The sequence below is a fragment of the Salvelinus fontinalis genome, chromosome 31 (assembly GCF_029448725.1).
Source record: "Salvelinus fontinalis isolate EN_2023a chromosome 31, ASM2944872v1, whole genome shotgun sequence".
NCBI lineage: Eukaryota > Metazoa > Chordata > Actinopteri > Salmoniformes > Salmonidae > Salvelinus > Salvelinus fontinalis.
Window position 1 is genome coordinate 36632397 of NC_074695.1, and position 18802 is coordinate 36651198.

Here is an 18802-nt window from a genome sequence, read left to right on the forward strand (position 1 = left end):
AGTTTGTTCGAAAATGTGCATATTTAGCCACCAAAATCATGGTTAGACAATGAGAAAAGTAGCCCAGCTGGTCAGAAAATGTCCTGCGCCACATTAGACAGTGATCTAGTCGTATACATAAATACTCATAAACGTGACTAAAAAATATAGGGTGGACAGCGATTGATAGACAATTTAATTCTTAATACAATCGCTGATTTACATTTTTTAAATTATCCTTACTTTTCAATACAGTTTGCGCCAAGCGAAGCTACGTCAAACAAGATGGCGTCCTAAGCCATTAACATTTTTCGACAAACACGATTTATCATAATAAATTGTTCCTACTTTGAGCTGTTCTTCCATCAGAATCTTGGTCAAAGAATCCTTTCTTGGGTCTAATCGTCTTTTGGTCGAAAGCTGTCTTCTTGCCATGTAGAAATGCACATTGCGTTCGGCATGAACTGGAACAGTGCCCAGAGATTCACAGTGTCTCAGAAATAAATGTCCCAAAATTGCACTAAACGGGTATAAATTGCTATAAAACGGTTTAAATTAACTACCTTATGATGTTTTTAACTCCTATAACGAGTAGAAACATGACCGGAGAAATATTACTCCCTACACTAATGCTTGGAACAAGTGCGGGTCGGTGTCCTCCGCGCGCCTGACGCAGCTGGAAAAGAGTTCCTACCTACAGGTTTTTTTTATTTATAGTGGCTGTGATTGGGCAATCGACACCATTCAAATCGTCATCACGTAAAGGCATCCAGGGGAAGACGTAAGCAGTGTCTGTATGCTCATAGCAATAACAGTGGCCTTTTAACTGACTCCAGATCAGGGGCCAAAATGTGTGAAATCTGACTCCATGTCAGGGAAATTGCTGTAGAATGAGTTCTGTTCCACTCAGAGACAAAATTACAACGCCTATAGAAACTATAGACTGTTTTCTATCCAATAATAGTAATAATATGCATATTGTACGATCAAGAATTTAGTAGGAAGCCGTTTAAAAAATTACACGATTTACATAAATAGTGACAACAGCACCCCCTAGCCTCAACAGGTTAAGAGCGGACTTATTTAAAGAGGGTTAAATGAGTGTGTGTTATTTCATAAAATCATATAAAATCACAGGATTCTCGCAGAGCTTCGAGACCCACTTTAAAAATGTACGTCTGAACACACTGCAACTGGATCTGTGATTTTATGGAGAAAAAAAATCCTCTTTGTGAACATCACCAAACGGTCAATGTACGATTTCTCTTAAATTACGATAGATAAATGGCTGGTTCTTTTTTTCCTGACACCGTATGCTTATGTACTTTGACATGAAGCGGTCAAATTAGCACCCTACTTGCGTTTTAACCCTTTAATCCCAGAAAAATGGCCATAACTCAAAAAGCGCCGAGGTCTCGACGCCATCTTGTTCGGGGCCAACTGCCCATTACTCCAAACCTACGCTCGCCGAGTTTCGTCTTCGAAATATTTTCAGTTTAGGAGAAAAGGCCGCGCTCGTTTGCCACGTGCTCGTGCGCCTGCAATATGATTTATTTTCCCTCTTGTGGGAGTTTTCGAGAATGCAGAAAAAAGTCAAATTTTATCATTTTTATAAAACGGAAACCGAAATTCCGAAACGTTTTTTTGAGTGACTTCCTGAAAGAGCTCTCCGCCGCCCACGGCCCGACGCCGTCCGCGATTTTCTGCGACGTCGCAAGACGTCAGGTAAGGGACCGTACATTTGCAATGGGACTTTCTTCACTAACCATACGGCTCCCGTCTCAGAGTTCCCTTATGTATGGAAAGCGTCTGTCTCCCGCTTGGGTTGTGAGTAGCCATAGCAACTGCTTTGTTTGTCTGCTGCTCATCACTCAAGAGACCATTGCCTGCACACACAGCTAATAACAACCACATTAACCTGTCTAGCCCCGGGGAACCCCCCCCCCCCACACATTCCACTGAAGAGGCAGAGTGCGAAATTCCAAAAAGATTCTTTAGAAATATTTAACTTTCACACATTAACAAGTCCAATACAGCAAATGAAAGATAAACATCTTGTGAATCCAGTCAACATGTCCGATTTTTAAAATGTTTTACAGCGAAAACACCACGTATATTTATGTTAGCTCACCACCAAATACAAAAAAGCACAGACATTTTTCATTTTTCAGAATTAGTCACTAACCAAGAAACAACTTCATCAGATGAGTCTTATAACATGTTATACAATAAATCTATGTTTTGTTTGAAAAATGTGCATATTTCAGGTATAAATCATAGTTTTACATTGTAGCTGCAATCACAAATATCACCAAAGCAGCTAGAACAATTACAGAGAGCAACGTGAAATACCTAAATACTCATCATAAAACATTTATGAAACATACATACATGTACAGCAAATGAAAGATAAACATCTTGTGAATCCAGCCAATATTTCAGATTTTTTAAGTGTTTTACAGCGAAAACACAATATAGCATTATATTAGCTTACTACAATAGCCAAACACACAACCGCATTAATTCACCGCAAAGGTAGCGATCGCAAAAACCAGCAAAAGATATACAATCATTCACTAACCTTGACAAACTTCATAAGATGACAGTCCTATAACATCATGTTACACAATACATATATGTATTGTTCGAAAATGTGCATATTTAGCGGTACAAATCGTGGTTTTACAATGTGAATACGTAGTCAAAATGCACAAAATTGTCCGGAGATATTTTAGACAGTCCCCTAATCTAATCATATAACTCATCATAAACTTTACTAAAAAATACATGTTGTACAGCAAATGAAAGATACACTAGTTCTTAATGCAACCGCTGTGTTAGATTTTTAAAAACAACTTTAGTACGACATACAGCTTACGTTATAGCGAGACAGCGCCTGCAATGAGGGCGGAAAATAGAACTAAACATTTTCCGCAGAAATACGAAATAACATCATAAATGGTTCCTACTTTTGCTGTGCTTCCATCAGAATGTTGTACAAGGAGTCCTTTGTCCAGAATAATCGTTGTTTGGTTTTAGAATGTCCTCTTCTCCTGTCGAATTAGCAGCCCAAACGTGCCCAACTTCACATGACGCAAAGAAAAGAAAATTCCGAAAATTGCAATAAACGTTCAATAAACTGATATAACTTGGTTTAAAAAAACTACTTTATGATGTTTTTATCACATATATCAAATAAAATCAGAGCCGGAGATATCTAACGTGTATACCGAAAGCTTTTCAGAAGGCAGTCTGGTGTTCCTTCTCGCGCCTTCGAAGACAATAAATTCTATACACGTTATTCCAAAAGCTCTTGTTCGGCGTCAGATCAAGCTAGACACCCCATTCCACCTCTCACTGCCTGTTAACATCTAGTGGGAGGTGTATGCAGTGCATGTATATCCATAGATTTCAGGCAAATTAATAGGAAGGCCCTGGAACAGAGCCTCGATTTCAGATTTGTCACTTCCTGTCAGGAAGTTTGCTGCAAAATGAGTTCTGTTTTACTCACAGATATAATTCAAACGGTTTTAGAAACTTGAGAGTGTTTTCTATCCAATTGTAATAATAATATGCATATTGTACGATCTAGAATAGAGTACGAGGCCGTTTAAATTGGGCACGATTTTTTTCCCAAAGTGAAAATAGCGCCCCCTACACACAAAGAGATTTGGGCAATGAAGGCAGCCCTTTCTCTTACGCAGAGTCGGATGAACTCATGGATATGGGCATGTGCAATTGTGGGTCTCCGCGATTCTTCCGATGGCATTGAGGAGTACACCACATCAGTCATTGGCTTCATCAATAAATGCATTGATGACGTCAACCCCAAAGTGACCGTATGTACATACCCCAAACAGAAGCCATGGATTACAGGCAACATCACCACTGAGCTAAAGGCTAGAGCTGCCGCTTTCAAGGAGCGGGACTCTAACCCGGAAGCTTATAAGAAATCCCGCTATGCCCTCCAACGAACCATTGAACAGGCAAAGCGTCAATAGAGGACTAAGATCGAATCGTACTACACCGGCTCCGACGCTCGTTGGATGTGGCAGGGCTTGCAAACCATTACAGACTACAAAGGGAAGCACAGCCGAGAGCTGCCCAGTGACACGAGCCTACCAGACAAGCTAAACCACTTCTATGCTCTCTTCGAGGCAAATAACACTGAAACATGCATGAGAGCACCAGTTGTTCAGGACGACAGTGTGTTCCTATCCACGCAAACGTCCCACCGGCCAATAGCCAGGGAAAATACAGGGCGCCATATTCAAATAACATGATATAAAAATCAAACTTTCATTAAATCACACATGTAAGATACCAAAGTAAAGCTACACTCGTTGTGAATCCAGCCAACATGTGAGATTTCAAAAAGGCTTTTCGGCGAAAGCATAAGATGCTATTATCTGATGACAGCACAACAGTAAACAAACAGAGTAGCATATTTCAACACTGCAAGCACGACACAAAACGCAGAAATAAAATATAAATCATGCCTTTGACGAAATTCTTTTGTTGGCACTCCAATATGTCCCATAAACATCACAAATGGTCCTTTTGTTCGATTAATTCCGTCGATATATATCCAAAATGTCAATTTATTTGGACCGTTTCATCCAGAAAAACACAGCTTCCAACTATCGCTACTTCTCTACAAAATATATCAAAAGTTACATGTAAACTTTACCAAAACATTTCAAACTAATTTTGTAATACAACGTTAGGTATTTTTAAACGTTAATAATCGATCAATTTGACGACGGAATGATCTGTGTCCAATACAAAAGAAAACAAACTGACTCAACTTTTTTCGTAACGTGGCTCTCTCAAATGTACTTCATGTGACCCTCATTTACGATAGCCCTACTTCTTCAGTTACACAAAGGAATAACCTCAACCAATTTCCAAGGACTGGTGACATCCAATGGAAGCGGTAGGAACTGCAAGCAAGTCCATTAGAAATCTGGTGTCTCTAAAAAAAACTAATTGAAAAGACAGTGACATCAAAAAAATACAAATTCTGAATGGTTTGTCCTCAGGGTTTTGCCTGCTACATGAGTTCTGTTATTCTCACATATATGATTCAAACAGTTTTAGAAACTTCAGAGTGTTTTCTATCCAAATCTACTAATAACATGCATATCTTATATTCTGGGGATGAGTAGCAGGCAGTTGAATTTTTGCATGCTATTTTTCCGAATGTGAAAATGCTGCCCCCTGCCCACAAGAAGTTAAACAGGTCAACATTCACAAGGCCGCAGAGCCAGACGGATTACCAGGACGTGTACTGCGAGCATGCGCTGACCAACTGGCAAGTGTCTTCACTGACATGTTCAACCTCTCCCTGTCTGAGTCTGTAATACCAACATGTTTCAAGCAGACCACCATAGTCCCTGTGCCCAAGAACACTAAGGTAATCTGCCTAAATGACTACGTCTGTAGCCATGAAGTGCTTTGAAAGGCTGGTCATGGCTCACATCAACACCATTATCCTGGACTTCCTGACGGGCCGCCCCCAGGTGGTAAGGGTAGGCAACAACACATCCGCCACACTGATCCTCAACACCGGGGCCCCTCAGGGGTGCGTGCTCAGTCCCCTCCTGTACTCCCTGTTCACTCATGACTGCATGGCCAGGTACGACTCCAACACCATCATTAAGTTTGCCAATGACACAACAGTGGTAGGCCTGATCATTGACGAGACACTCTATAGGGAGGAGGTCAGAGACCTGGCGCCAGGACAACAACTTCTCCCTCAACGTGATCAAGATAAAGGAGATGATTGTGGACTACAGGAAAAGGAGGACCGAGCACGCCCCCATTCTCATCAATGGGGCTGTAGTGAAGCAGGTTGAGAGCTTCAAGTTCCTTGATGTCCACATCACCAACAAATTAACATGGTCCAAGCACACCAAGACAGTCGTGAAGAGGGCACAACAAAACCTATTCCTCCTCAGGGGACTGAAAAGATTTGGCATGGGTCCTCAGATCCTCAAGAGGTTCTATAGCTGCACCATCGAGAGCATCCTGACTGGTTGCATCAGTGCCTGGTATGGCAACTGCTCGGCCTCCGTCCGCAAGGCGCTACAGAGGGCAGTGCGTACGTCCCAGTACATCACTGGGGCCAAGCTTCCTGCCATCCAGGAACTCTATACCAGGTGGTGTCAGAGGAAGGCCCTAAAAATTGTCAAAGACTCTAGCCTCCCTAGTTATAGACTGTTCTCTCTGCTACTGCATGGCAAGCGGTACCGGAGCGCCAAGTCTAGGAGCAAGAGGCTTCTTAACAGCTTCTACTCCCAAGCCATAAGACTCCTGAGCATCTTATCAAATGGCTACCCAGACTACTTGCGTTGCCTCCCCCACCCCCTCTTTTACGCTGCTACTCTCTGTTATTATCTATGCATAGTCACTTTAATAACTCTACCTACATGTACATACTACCTCAATTACCTCGATTAACCGGTGTCACCACACATTGACTCTGTACCGGTACCCCCTGTATATAGTCTCGCTATTATTATTTTACTGCTGCTCTTTAATTACTTGTTCCTTTTTATTTCTTATTTGTATTTTTAAAACTGCATTGTTGGTTAGGGGCTTGTAAGTAAGCATTTCACTGTAAGGTCTACACCTATTGTATTTTGCGCATGTGACTAATACAATGTGATTTAATTTGAATTGATTTGGTTAAATAGCCCTGTTCACAAGTTATTAATTTGACTCTGGAAAAAGAGATTGCATTTACTTACAATGTGGCAGTAAAGAGAAATACTTTGATGGAGTTCACTGGTGACAAAATGAAGTCAGTGTTTCCCAAAGGGTGGGGCAGGACCCACTGGTGGGTCGCAGCCCATTTACTTTTGGGTGTTGCAAGGAAAAAAGTTTGTTTACTTGGTGCGTAAAAGGAAAAATCTGAAAGCCATGCGACAGAGAAAAAGTTATAATCACTGTTTTATAATGGATTATTTGTAGCTTATGTATCAAGTTTGCGAAACAACTTTGGCTATACATTATATTCCTTGATATATATCCGACAGATCCTATCTTGATTTTGTAGGAGGTAGCCGTCAACCCTTTAACCTTGGAACACTCCTGACTATCTCCTTTATCTATCCCCCCAGGTAAAACACACATTTCCGCATGCGTCTACTCTGAGCTATGTGACACACGCTTCAATTCTGTGTGAGATCAGTCTTAGACAAAGGATGGATTGATTACTCTTTGACCGCAGACAGGTAGACAGCAACGCTCTTGCAGACAAGTTCAAACAACCCCACTGGTACCATATCACTGACGGACAATGTGATGCCTCTTTTCGTTTCCCTCTCGTTCCTTGACAAATTAAAATAAGGCAGACAGCCTCACCGACTGACCCTAGGGCACTGAGAAAGGGAGGGAGAGATATGAAGTGAAACATGTGGAATGAAATGAAAACATTGATAATAGTAGAGTATGTTAACAGGCAGGATAAGCTGGGCACACTGACTGTCATCTTCCTGTGATTGAGAAGTAATTTGTCTTTGTATTTATGAAGCATCCCCATTAGTTTGGACTCTTCCTAGGGTCCAAAACAAGATTAAGGCAATTGCATCACAAAAAATATAAATAAAACAGTACATCATACACCACTATTCTAACACTACATATCTACAATACAAATTGTATAATACAACAATAATACATTACAACGTACATGTGTGTATCGTGCCTGTGTGTGTCTCTTCACAGTCCACGTTGTTCTATAAGATTTGATCTATTTTTTTATCTATCTGTTTTTATCTAAATCTATACGGATTTAAATCTATCTGATTTTACTGCTTGCATGAGTTACTTGATGTGGAACAGAGTTCCATGTAGTCATAGATCTATGTAGTACTGTGTTTCCCAGAGTCTGTTCTGGACTTGGACTGTGAAGAGACCCCTGGTGGCATGTTGTTTGGGGTATGCATGGGTGTCTGAGCTGTGTACCAGTCATTTGAACAGAAATCTCTGTGCTTTCAACATGTCAATACAAAGACAAGTAGTGATGCAGTCAGTCACTCCTCCACTTTGAGCCAGGAGAGATTGACATGCATGTTATTGATGTTAGCTCTCCGTGTACATTTAAGGACCAGCTATGCTGCTCTGTACTGGGCCAACTGTAATTTACCTTTGTCCCTCTTTGTGGCACTTGACCATATGACTGGGCAGTAGACCAGGTGCGATAAAACTAGGGCCTGTAGGACTTGTTTTGTTGATAGAGATGTCAAGAAAGCAGAGCAGTGCTTTATTACAGACAGACCTCTTCACATCTTAGTTACCGTTGAATCAATATGTTTTGACCATGGCAGTTTACAATCCAGGGTTACAGTTTAGTCTCCTCAACTTGCTCATTTTCTACATTATTCATTACAATAATTCGTGGAGGTTTAGTGAAGGATTTGTCCCAAATACAATGCTTTTAGTTTTTGAAATATTTAGGACTAGCTTATTACTTGCCACCCATTCTAAAACTGACTACAGCTCTTTGTTAAGTGTTGCAATGATTTCACTTGCTGTGGTAGCTGACATGAATAATGTTGAGTCATCATACATAGACCCACAGTCTTTACTAGTGCCAGTGGCAGGTCATTAGTAAAAACATTTAAAAAGTAAGGGGCTTAGACAGCTGCCCTGGGGTATGCCCAACTCTACCTGGATTATGTTGGAGAGGCTTCTATTAAAGAACACCCTCTGTGTTCTGTTACATAGGTAACTCTCGATCCACGATATAGCAGAAGGAGTAAAGCCATAACACCATTTTTTTCAGCAGCAGACTATGATCGATGATGTCAAAAGCTGCACTGAAGTTTAACAAAACAGTGCCCACAATCTTCTTATTATCAATTTCTTTCAACCAATCATTAGTCATTTGTGTAAGTGCCATACACGTTGAGTGCCCTTCCCCATAAGTGTGCTGAAAGTCAGTTGTTAATTTGTTTACTGTGAAATAGCTTTGTATCTGGTCAAACACAATTTTTTCCAAAAGTTTACTAAGGTTTGGTAGTAGGCTGATTGGTCGTCTGTTTGAACCAGTAAAGGGTGCTTTACTATTCTTCGGTAGCGGAATGACTTTTGCTTCCCTCCAGGCCTGAGTGCTCACACTTTCCTGTAGGCTTAGATTGAAGAGGTGGCAATATAGTCCGCTATCATCCTCACTCATTTTCCATCCAAATTGTCAGTCCTAGGTGGTTTGTCATTGTTGATAGACAACAACAGAAAATATCATTTTCCACAGTCACTTTACAGAATAAAAAATTACAATGCTTGTCTTTCATAATTTGGTTAGTTATGCATGGATCTGTATGTTCAGAGTTTGTTGTTGGGATGTCATGCCTAAGTTTGCTAATCTTGCCAATGCAAAAATTCATTAAAGTAGTTGACAATATCATTGGTTTTGTGATGAATGAGCCATCTGATTCAATGAATGATGGAGCAGAGTTCGCATTTCTTTGCACAAAATGTCATTTAAGATGCTCCAAAGCTTTTTACTATCATCCTTTTATATAATTATTCTTTGTTTCATAATACAGTTTCTTGTTTTTTTTGTTTAGTTTAGGCACCTGATTTGTCAATATACAGTACATTTGCCAATCAGCTGTGCAGCCAGACTTATTTGCCATTCCTTTTGCCTCGTCCCTCTCATTCATACCATTATTTTCTTAATTAATAGGTGCATACTTATTTGTAACTGCAATATCATAAATATGTCAAGTGCAACTTCTGGTTGCACCACATTACACATCTTGTGAGAGATATGAGTGCAGGTTTGCACTGCTGTCTGTCTCCACAATATGTACACGCAGTTGCACACTCAGATACACACACACACACACACACACACACACACACACTGTTGTGTTTAGCTTGCAGAAACTGGGATGTGCAGCTGTGGGTACATCCGCAGTGGAATCTGTTAGGGCAGGTTCAGAGAGATTTGGAGAACTTGGCAACCAATCAAAGGTTTCATAAAGTAAACCCTTACTTGCATCCACTCGCTCCAGAAATAAAGAAGCAGAAGAAGAATGTACACAAAGACATTCATATAGTCTATGACCCCCAGCTACGGTACCTGGATCAGGAAAACACAATGGCCAACTCTTAGCAGATCCTTGCTTAGAGGACTAGTGAGTACGGAAAGTAAGGTTTGCACGTATGTAAGCAGTGTGTGTAAACAGTGCCTTCAGAAAGTATTCATACCCCTTGATTTAGTCCACATTTTGTTGTGTTATAGCCTGAATTAAAAAAATGGATTACATAAAAAACATTTTTCACCCATCTACAGACAATACCCCATAATGACAAAGTCAATTTTTTTTTAGAGATTTTAGCAAATTTATTGAAAATTAAATTACAGAAATATCTCATTGATTTAAGTATTCACACCCCTGAGCCAATACGTGTTAGAATCACCTTTGGCAGTGACTACAGCTATGAGTCTTTCTGGGTAAGTCTCTAAGAGCTTTGCACACCTGGATTGTACAATATTTTGCACATTATTTTTTTTTAAATTCTGTCAAGTTGGTTGTCAGTGCTAGATAGCTATTTTCAAGTCTTGCCATAAGTCAAAACTGTAACTAGGCCACTCAGGCACATTCAATGTCATCTTGGTATGCAACTCCAGTGTATATTTGGCCTTTTGTTTTGGTTATTGTCCTGCTGAAAGGTGAATTTGTCTCCCAGTGTCTGTTGGTAGGCAGACTGAAGCAGATTTTCCTCTAGGATTCTGCCTGTGCTTAGCTCTATTCCGTTTATTTTCATCCTGAAAAACTCCCTAGTCCTTGCCGATGACAGGCAGACCCATAGCATGATTCAGCCCCCTCCGTGCTTGAAAATATGACACTCAGTGATGTGTTGTGTTGGATTTGCCCCAAGCATAACACTCAGGACATAACGTTCAATAGTTTGCCATATTTTAACAGTTTTACTTGTGTGCCTTATTGCAAACAGGATGCATGTTTTGGAATATTTTTTATTCTGAACAGGCATCCTTCTTTTCACTCTGTCATTTAGGTTAGTATTGTGGAGTAACTACAATGTGTTGATCCATCCTCAGTTTGTGCTTGAGAAGAAGAGGGAGAGAACGAAGGATAAAGGGGGGCCTAGGTGGAGAAGAAGAGAGAGAACAAAGGAGAAGAGAGGGAGATAGTGTGGCCTTGTAGCTAGAGAGGTGGAATCCTTATAATGTGAACAGTGACAAAAACACTACTGCACAGAACTGGGGGTTTGTGAGCACTTGTGTTGTGGTACATTTTAATCTTGCAGTCTTTCCACCAGATTTTATGACAGAACGTGGGAGTAAGAGCTTGGCTTGTGGAACTCTGACATCGATGACTCATGACACTGACCTTGGTCCATGGCTACTGAATAACTTGCTGTATATTTTTACCAAATGACAAGCTATTGAATGGAAGTTCAAGTCACAGTACAAGAATAAATTACATTTGGCTGGTACATTTTCTATTAAATGTTATTAACAAAGTTATTAACAGTGTTGTATGAAAATCATTCATTTTTTTGTTTATCCATTAAATTGTAGAATATAATTAGTACTGTAACCACATCTGAACAAATTGTTAAGAGAAATGGATTACAAAGCCAGTTATCATGGCTCCTAGACTGGCTATTTAGATATATCCATTTCAGTGTAAATTGTGAAAGACTTACCCCCATTTGTTTCTCTGTAAATGAGCCATTTATCAGCATGACCACATTGGACCCCAACTCTAAATATAGACAGTCCTTGTCACAATAAGGCCAGTCCTCTGGAGAAGACAGCATATCTTTAGAGAGAACTTCCATGAGTCGATCTTGGCAATATGGGAAACTGTAATATTTCACTATGGAATCTTGAACTGTTGCATAGAGGGCCCCTAGAATTTGGGAAAGACTCAATGCAGATTATAGCACTGATGTTTATCATTGCTAGATGAATATAGCAGTTGTCATTCATTCACACAAAGACAGTGCACAGACGAGTGTAGTATGTTTTACTTCCTAAATTCAACATACATAATGTTTGACATATCCATGAAAACGAAGTCAAAAGTACTGTGCATTATACGGTACGCTGTGTTTAATGTAACTTGTCATATTTGTTTTTGAGGTCTTATGATGGATGATCGTTTCCCTGTGAGCTAGATGCAGTTTGGCTGCTGGCTCCCAAAGCATGGTGGGATCCCTTACAAAAGAAAACATGACAAAATCACATGTGGTTTTTGGACACATGTATGAACACACAATAATGAACAAATCACATGTTAAAAAACATTTATATATTTTTTTCCACGAGTCAGACGTATTTTTCAAACGTGTGAAGTTCCACATGGAACTTTCACATGTACGTTTTTCACATGTGAATTCGTTTTTTTCCATAAGAGTAAGACACGTGGTAAGGTGGCATCTTATGACGGTGCCATGTTGGAAGTCACTGAGCTCTTCAGTAAGGCCATTCTACTGTCAATGTTTGTCAATGGTAATTGCATGGCTGTGTGCTCGATTTTATACACCTGTCAGCCACGGGTGTGGATGAAATAACCGAATCCACTATGTACAAAAGTATTCAGCAATTTCAGCCACACCTCAACCCCATTGAACACCTTTGGGATGAATTGGAACACCGACTGCGAGCCAGGCCTAATCGCCCAACATCAGTGCCCAACCCCACTAATGCTCTTGTGGCTGAATGGAAGCAAATCGCAGCTGCAATGTTCAAACATCTAGTGGAAAGCCTTCCCAGAAGAGTGGAGGCTGTTATAGCAGCAAAGGGGGAACCAACTCCATGTTAATGGCTATGATTTTGGAATGAGATGTTCGACAAGCAGATGTCCACATACTTTTGGTCATGTAGTGTATGTGGATTTTTCACATACTTTTTTTTCATGTTATTTGTCATTTTTCACATGACTCAGACACACGGTTTCCCAACCTTTCACATGTGATATTCTAAGCTTCACATGTGTATCTTTGTAACCGGTGGGATTACAACCCGGGTCTCAGCCAATGTCTTGACCATTCGACCAAGAGGGCCGACATTGGGTTTTCTTCCCATTTATTATCAATTTCTCTCAATCTCAGAATATTGACTTCAATTAAAAATAGGTCTGTCAAATGTTTAAAAATGTAATTGAGTTAATCGAAGGATCACAAATGAGAAAATCACAAATTCTGAATTTAAGTAATAATTGAATTTAAGATATTTTATGTTAAAAGCATTACCAGAATACTGACATCTTGATTTTGTCCAAAGTAACACTTAGCAAAATCAGGTAAATTGATAAAGCACATTTTCTTTAACCTCAATGTCAACTTGTTTTGACATTGCATTTTTAGCTGTATAGATGATGTATTTTTGATGTTTTTTTGTGCATTTTGAATGCTTTCAGACAATGCAATAATCAAGATTATTTTTTAAAATTGTGCACAAAAATGTGCTCGAGTTAATTGATTAACTCTGACAGCTCTAATTCAAAATCATCTTTTTGTGGAAAAGAATCTGTCAACATTCTTTCCTGAAGCAAACACATTCACACATTTTCAAATTCATTAAAATCCCTTTAAGGACTGTGTATTAAATGTAACAAAAATAAATGGACCGCTAACAATTACAGAAGCTAAAAATAGCTAGCTAGGAGGAAATGGAAGGCTCGCTATCACCTATCAATAAGCTAGCTAGCCGTTAACAATTGGCATGTGACCATTTAGATACAAATTTCATAAAAAGTAACCTTCTAAAATGCATGTACACATTTAAATACACTCAATATGAGCCCTAGTTTGTAAAAATACAAAAGTGAGCATGTGAATGGAAAAATCTCCCTCGTTTTTCAATAGGTCAAAACAATTCAATAATACATCAAAATGACCAGAAAACTCAACACAGTTTAGTTAAACATGTTATCTCTGGATTTTAAAAAAAGTTGCCAAACCTACAAACCAGAAAATAGGATAAAAAAAATAAAGAGACACGGAGAGCTAGCTTCTTTGTTCTTTTTCTGTGCTTCTTCCAATTGTCAAGGAGCAACGCGTTAGAAGAGAGGCGCATCCCTGCAGCAGTAACACTCCGAATGACTCTCCCTAGTGGTAGCGCTAAGTATACATACAGTAGGGCAAAAAAGTATTTAGTCAGCCACCAATTGTGCAACTTCTCCCACTCAAAAACATGAGAGATGCCTGTAATTTTCATCATAGGTACACTTCAACTATGACAGACAAAATGAGGGGGAAAAATCCAGAAAATCACATTGTAGGATTTTTAATGAATTTATTTGCAAATTATGATGGAAAATAAGTATTTGGTCAATAACAAAAGTTTATCTCAATACTTTGTTATATACCCTTTGTTGGCAATGACAGAGGTCAAACGTTTTCTGTAAGTCTTCACAAGGTTTTCACACACTGTTGCTGGTATTTTGGCCCATTCCTCCATGCAGATCTCCTCTAGAGCAGTGATGTTTTGGGGCTGTTGCTGGGCAACATGGACTTTCAACTCCCTCCAAAGATTTTCTATGGGGTTGAGATCTGGAGACTGGCTAGGCCACTCCAGGACCTTGAAATGCTTCTTACGAAGCCACTCCTTCGTTGCCCGGGCGGTGTGTTTGGGATCATTTGTCAGGCTGAAAGACCCAGCCACGTTTCATCTTCAATGCCCTTGCTGATGGAAGGAGGTTTTCACTCAAAATCTCACGATACATGGCCCCATTCATTCTGTCCTTTACACGGATCAGTCGCCCTGGTCCCTTTGCAGAAAAACAGCCCCAAAGCATGATGTTTCCACCCCCATGCTTCACAGTAGGTATGGTGTTCTTTGGATGCAACTCAGCATTCTTTGTCCTCCAAACACGACGAGTTGAGTTTTTAACAAAAAGTTATATTTTGGTTTCATCTGACCATATGACATTCTCCCAATCTTCTGGATCATCCAAATGCTCTCTAGCAAACTTCAGACGGGCCTGGACATGTACTGGCTTAAGCAGGGGGACACGTCTGGCACTGCAGCATTTGAGTCCCTGGCGGCGTAGTGTGTTACTGATGGTAGGCTTTGTTACTTTGATCCCAGCTCTCTGCAGGTCATTCACTAGGTCCCCCCGTGTGGTTCTGGGATTTTTGCTCACCGTTCTTGTGATAATTTTGACCCCACGGGGTGAGATCTTGCGTGGAGCCCCAGATCGAGGGAGATTATCAGTGGTCTTGTATGTCTTCCATTTCCTAATAATTGCTCCAACAGTTGATTTCTTCAAACCAAGCTGCTTACCTATTGCTTATTCAGTCTTCCCAGCCTGGTGCAGGTCTACAATTTTGTTTCTGGTGTCCTTTGACAGCTCTTTGGTCATGGCCATAGTGGAGTTTGGAGTGTGACTGTTTGAGGTTGTGGACAGGTGTCTTTTATACTGATAACAAGTTCAAACAGGTGCCATTAATACAGGTAACGAGTGGAGGACAGAGGAGCCTCTTAAAGAAGAAGTTACAGGTCTGTGAGAGCCAGAAATCTTGCTTGTTTGTAGGTGACCAAATACTTATTTTCCACCATAATTTGCAAATAAATTCATAAAAAATCCTACAATGTGATTTTCGGGATTTTTTTTCTAATTTTGTCTGTCATAGTTGAAGTGTACCTATGATGAAAATTACAGGCCTCTCATCTTTTTAAGTGGGAGAACTTGCACAATTGGTGGCTGACTAAATACTTTTTTGCCCCACTATATATATCAAAAGCAACACCATGAAGGACTACAATAATAATGGAGTAGATGGCTCAGAAATAAGAAATCACTAATTTTAATGCACTTCAATTATTCTACTCAGGTAGGCTAAGTAACCTTTTTACAGAATGGCATTACAGAATTTGAGGAAACATTGCTACTGCAACATGTTAACACCACCTTTTCAAATGAGGAGAATAACACTATTTCACCCCCACATGTTAACTTGCAATTTTCACATGTGGAGTTTTCTTACATGTGAAACTGCAAATGTGATTGTTTTTTACATGTGAACTTGCAATTCTACATGAGAAAGTGAGATTTACACATGTGGAGGTTTCTTACATGTACAACAGCAAATGGATTTTCACATGTTAATGTTTTTCAAATGTGAACTTGCAATTCACATATGAGGTGAAGACGCTATTCTCCTCACATGTTGAAATGTGGTGTTTATATGTCAACTCTAAATGTAATAAATATGTATCTTTTTTATATGTAATTTTTTTGTAATGGATATCCTGCGTTTGGCTAGTCATTTTGTCCTGAGCGGTTTATTAAGAAGTGACCATAAAACAGTAACAGTGTGCATAGCATCTGCCCTTGGCTTGGAAGTCCTCTGTTACTCTTTGGACCAGTATCTCACCATCACCCTGAGAACAGACAGTTTTTATTTTACAGTTTCCTATCAGGATTTCACAAACAGACCTGGTAAAAAAGCTTGCATGATGAGCAATGTGCAGGATCCAGACACAATGAGCAGGAAGATCTAGTGATGCAGGAACAGAAGAGCCAGAGCATGCCAGGAAGACGCTGTGCATTTTTGGCAAATAGGAACTTCAACACGGCCCAGTGATGGGAAACCCCTCTGACTTCCCCTTCCTGACTTATTTATACTTTTATTTATGGCTGGTGTCCAAGTCAAATCTATCAGAACATGGCATGCTACATAAACCTAACATTTCTCAATCTCACCAAAGAAGGGGGAATAACTGGCAAGTAGTGAAGGAGAGAACTGTCTTTACTAATGAAATGGGATTTCCATTGTGATGCCAGAAGCACTGGGGCCAAAGTTTTAGTGGTAAATAACAGCGGGAGCGCTACTATGTGCCAAAGTGACAAGAGGCTGTATAAACCCAATTACAAATGGTGCTCAGTTGTATAAACTTCAAGTGTTCAGAATTCAACAAAATAGATATCTCCTCTCATGTAATGCTGTTTCTCTGTGTTTCCATGTTGTCACACTGTGAGGGTTGTCATATGGGACTCGTCATCCATCTGTCTGCGTCTTCCACCTCCCTTACTCTTTCACTTCCCTTCCTCCCTTATTCCCATTGCCTTGTCCACTGCCAAAAATGGTCAACTAACCACTCTTTGCAGCTTTGCCCAATCACTTTCAATGAAACTGTACTACAAAGACACATGAATCTCAGAGGAGCTTACTACTCTTTATAGGGAATGTGCAAATAAGTGAACAAAGACAACCACTTATGGTTTCATAACCTATGCTTATTGAGAGGATAGAAATGTGTTGACATGAACGTGTGTGAGATTTAAAACATTTCCTTCCTCTGGTCCCCCGGTAACAACATGTTATGTGAATTGCATACAGCCGGGCCACTTACCTGATCCATCAGTTAAAACCTGCATGCCATGGACATACACACACACACACACACACACACACACACACACACACACACACACACACACACATACACATATGGTACACACATACCACTGCAAAGTTATTCCAGGTGGGTATTTCTAACTGATGTACTGCTTATTGGACAGTTGAAAGAGCAGTACTCCCATCTGCAGACATAAACAGTATACTATACAGTGGGGTCAGTGACCAGACTGAGGGGGGCAGAAGGGGTTGCATGTAAGGGCAAGTTCAGTGTGTGGGAAACACGATTCAAAACAGCCACTCAATACTGTAGGTCAAACACAACATACTATTCTGTTAGGAAATGGTCAACTACTTATCTTTCATAGAACAGCGCCTATCTTTCACAGGTTTGTATAGACTCAGTGTTTAGTTACTAGGTGTGTGATGGGGTGTTCTGTTACAATGGAACAGTAGAAATAAGCTTAGGTCATGTGATGTGTCACCAAGGTCTCCAGATATCAGACTTTTGTCCCTTCTCTTAATTCCCACTTTCGTCTTCTACCCTATCCCCACTCCTCATCACCTCTCTCTCTCTCGGTCTTTCTCTCATAAGCATGCTGTTTTTCACTCTCAAACAGACACCATCTCAATATCACATTCTCCAAATCTCCTGAGGCACTATAGGCTGATGCAATTCAATCAAAAATAATATTTACCATGGAATCTATTTTGCCAACTTGAGCAGTTCATGCTGATGTCCAAGAGCTTGACCCCATAATTGTGTCCCTCTGTCAGTAAACAGATTGCCAGTCACCTGACAGTTTGTCAGCATACTGTAATTCTATATTCATAAAAAAATGCTTTACATGTTCTTATAGTCTCACATTTAACTAAACATGCACATAGCCCACTGGGCAAAAACTGGTTGATTCAACGTTGTTTCTACGTCACTTCAACAACAACAAAATGCAATGTGATGTGATGACGTTAAATCGACAAAGAAAATTGATTGGATTTGCAAAAAGTCATCAACGTAAGAGAATTTCATATTTTTTTCTTCCCAACTTTTAACCAAAATCCAATGACATGTAGAAATGTTGATTTCATGTTGAATTCATGTTAGTTGAGAACTCAGCGAAATGTACATAAAAAGTAGACGTTGAACTGATGATGTCTGTTCCCAGTGGAAGGCCAACAAATGAAATAGACAATAGCCTACATGTAGGCCTATCCAAGGGTGGACTGGGACCAGAAAACATCCCTGGAATTTCTAATACACTGGACCATTTCTTTTCCCTTTGAGGCCCCCACACCAGCAAATTTTTCTCCTTGAGGCCCCCCGCACCGGCCCATTTTATTCCTTGAGGCCCCCATTATTCACCAGATCATTATTATTTTGCACAAAAAAAAACAAGTTAGACAGGCCCACGGGTCTAAAAATGGACCAGCCCATCTGGCATTTGCCCGAAATACAGCAAAACCATTCCGC

General features: G+C 40.0%; 1 protein-coding gene across 1 annotated transcript in view; it reads left to right on the forward strand.

Moving 5' to 3' along the window:
- The window catches only part of vwa1 (von Willebrand factor A domain containing 1), a 48064-nt gene that overhangs the window by 15268 nt on the left and 13994 nt on the right, over window positions 1–18802 (forward strand). The window lies entirely within an intron of this gene.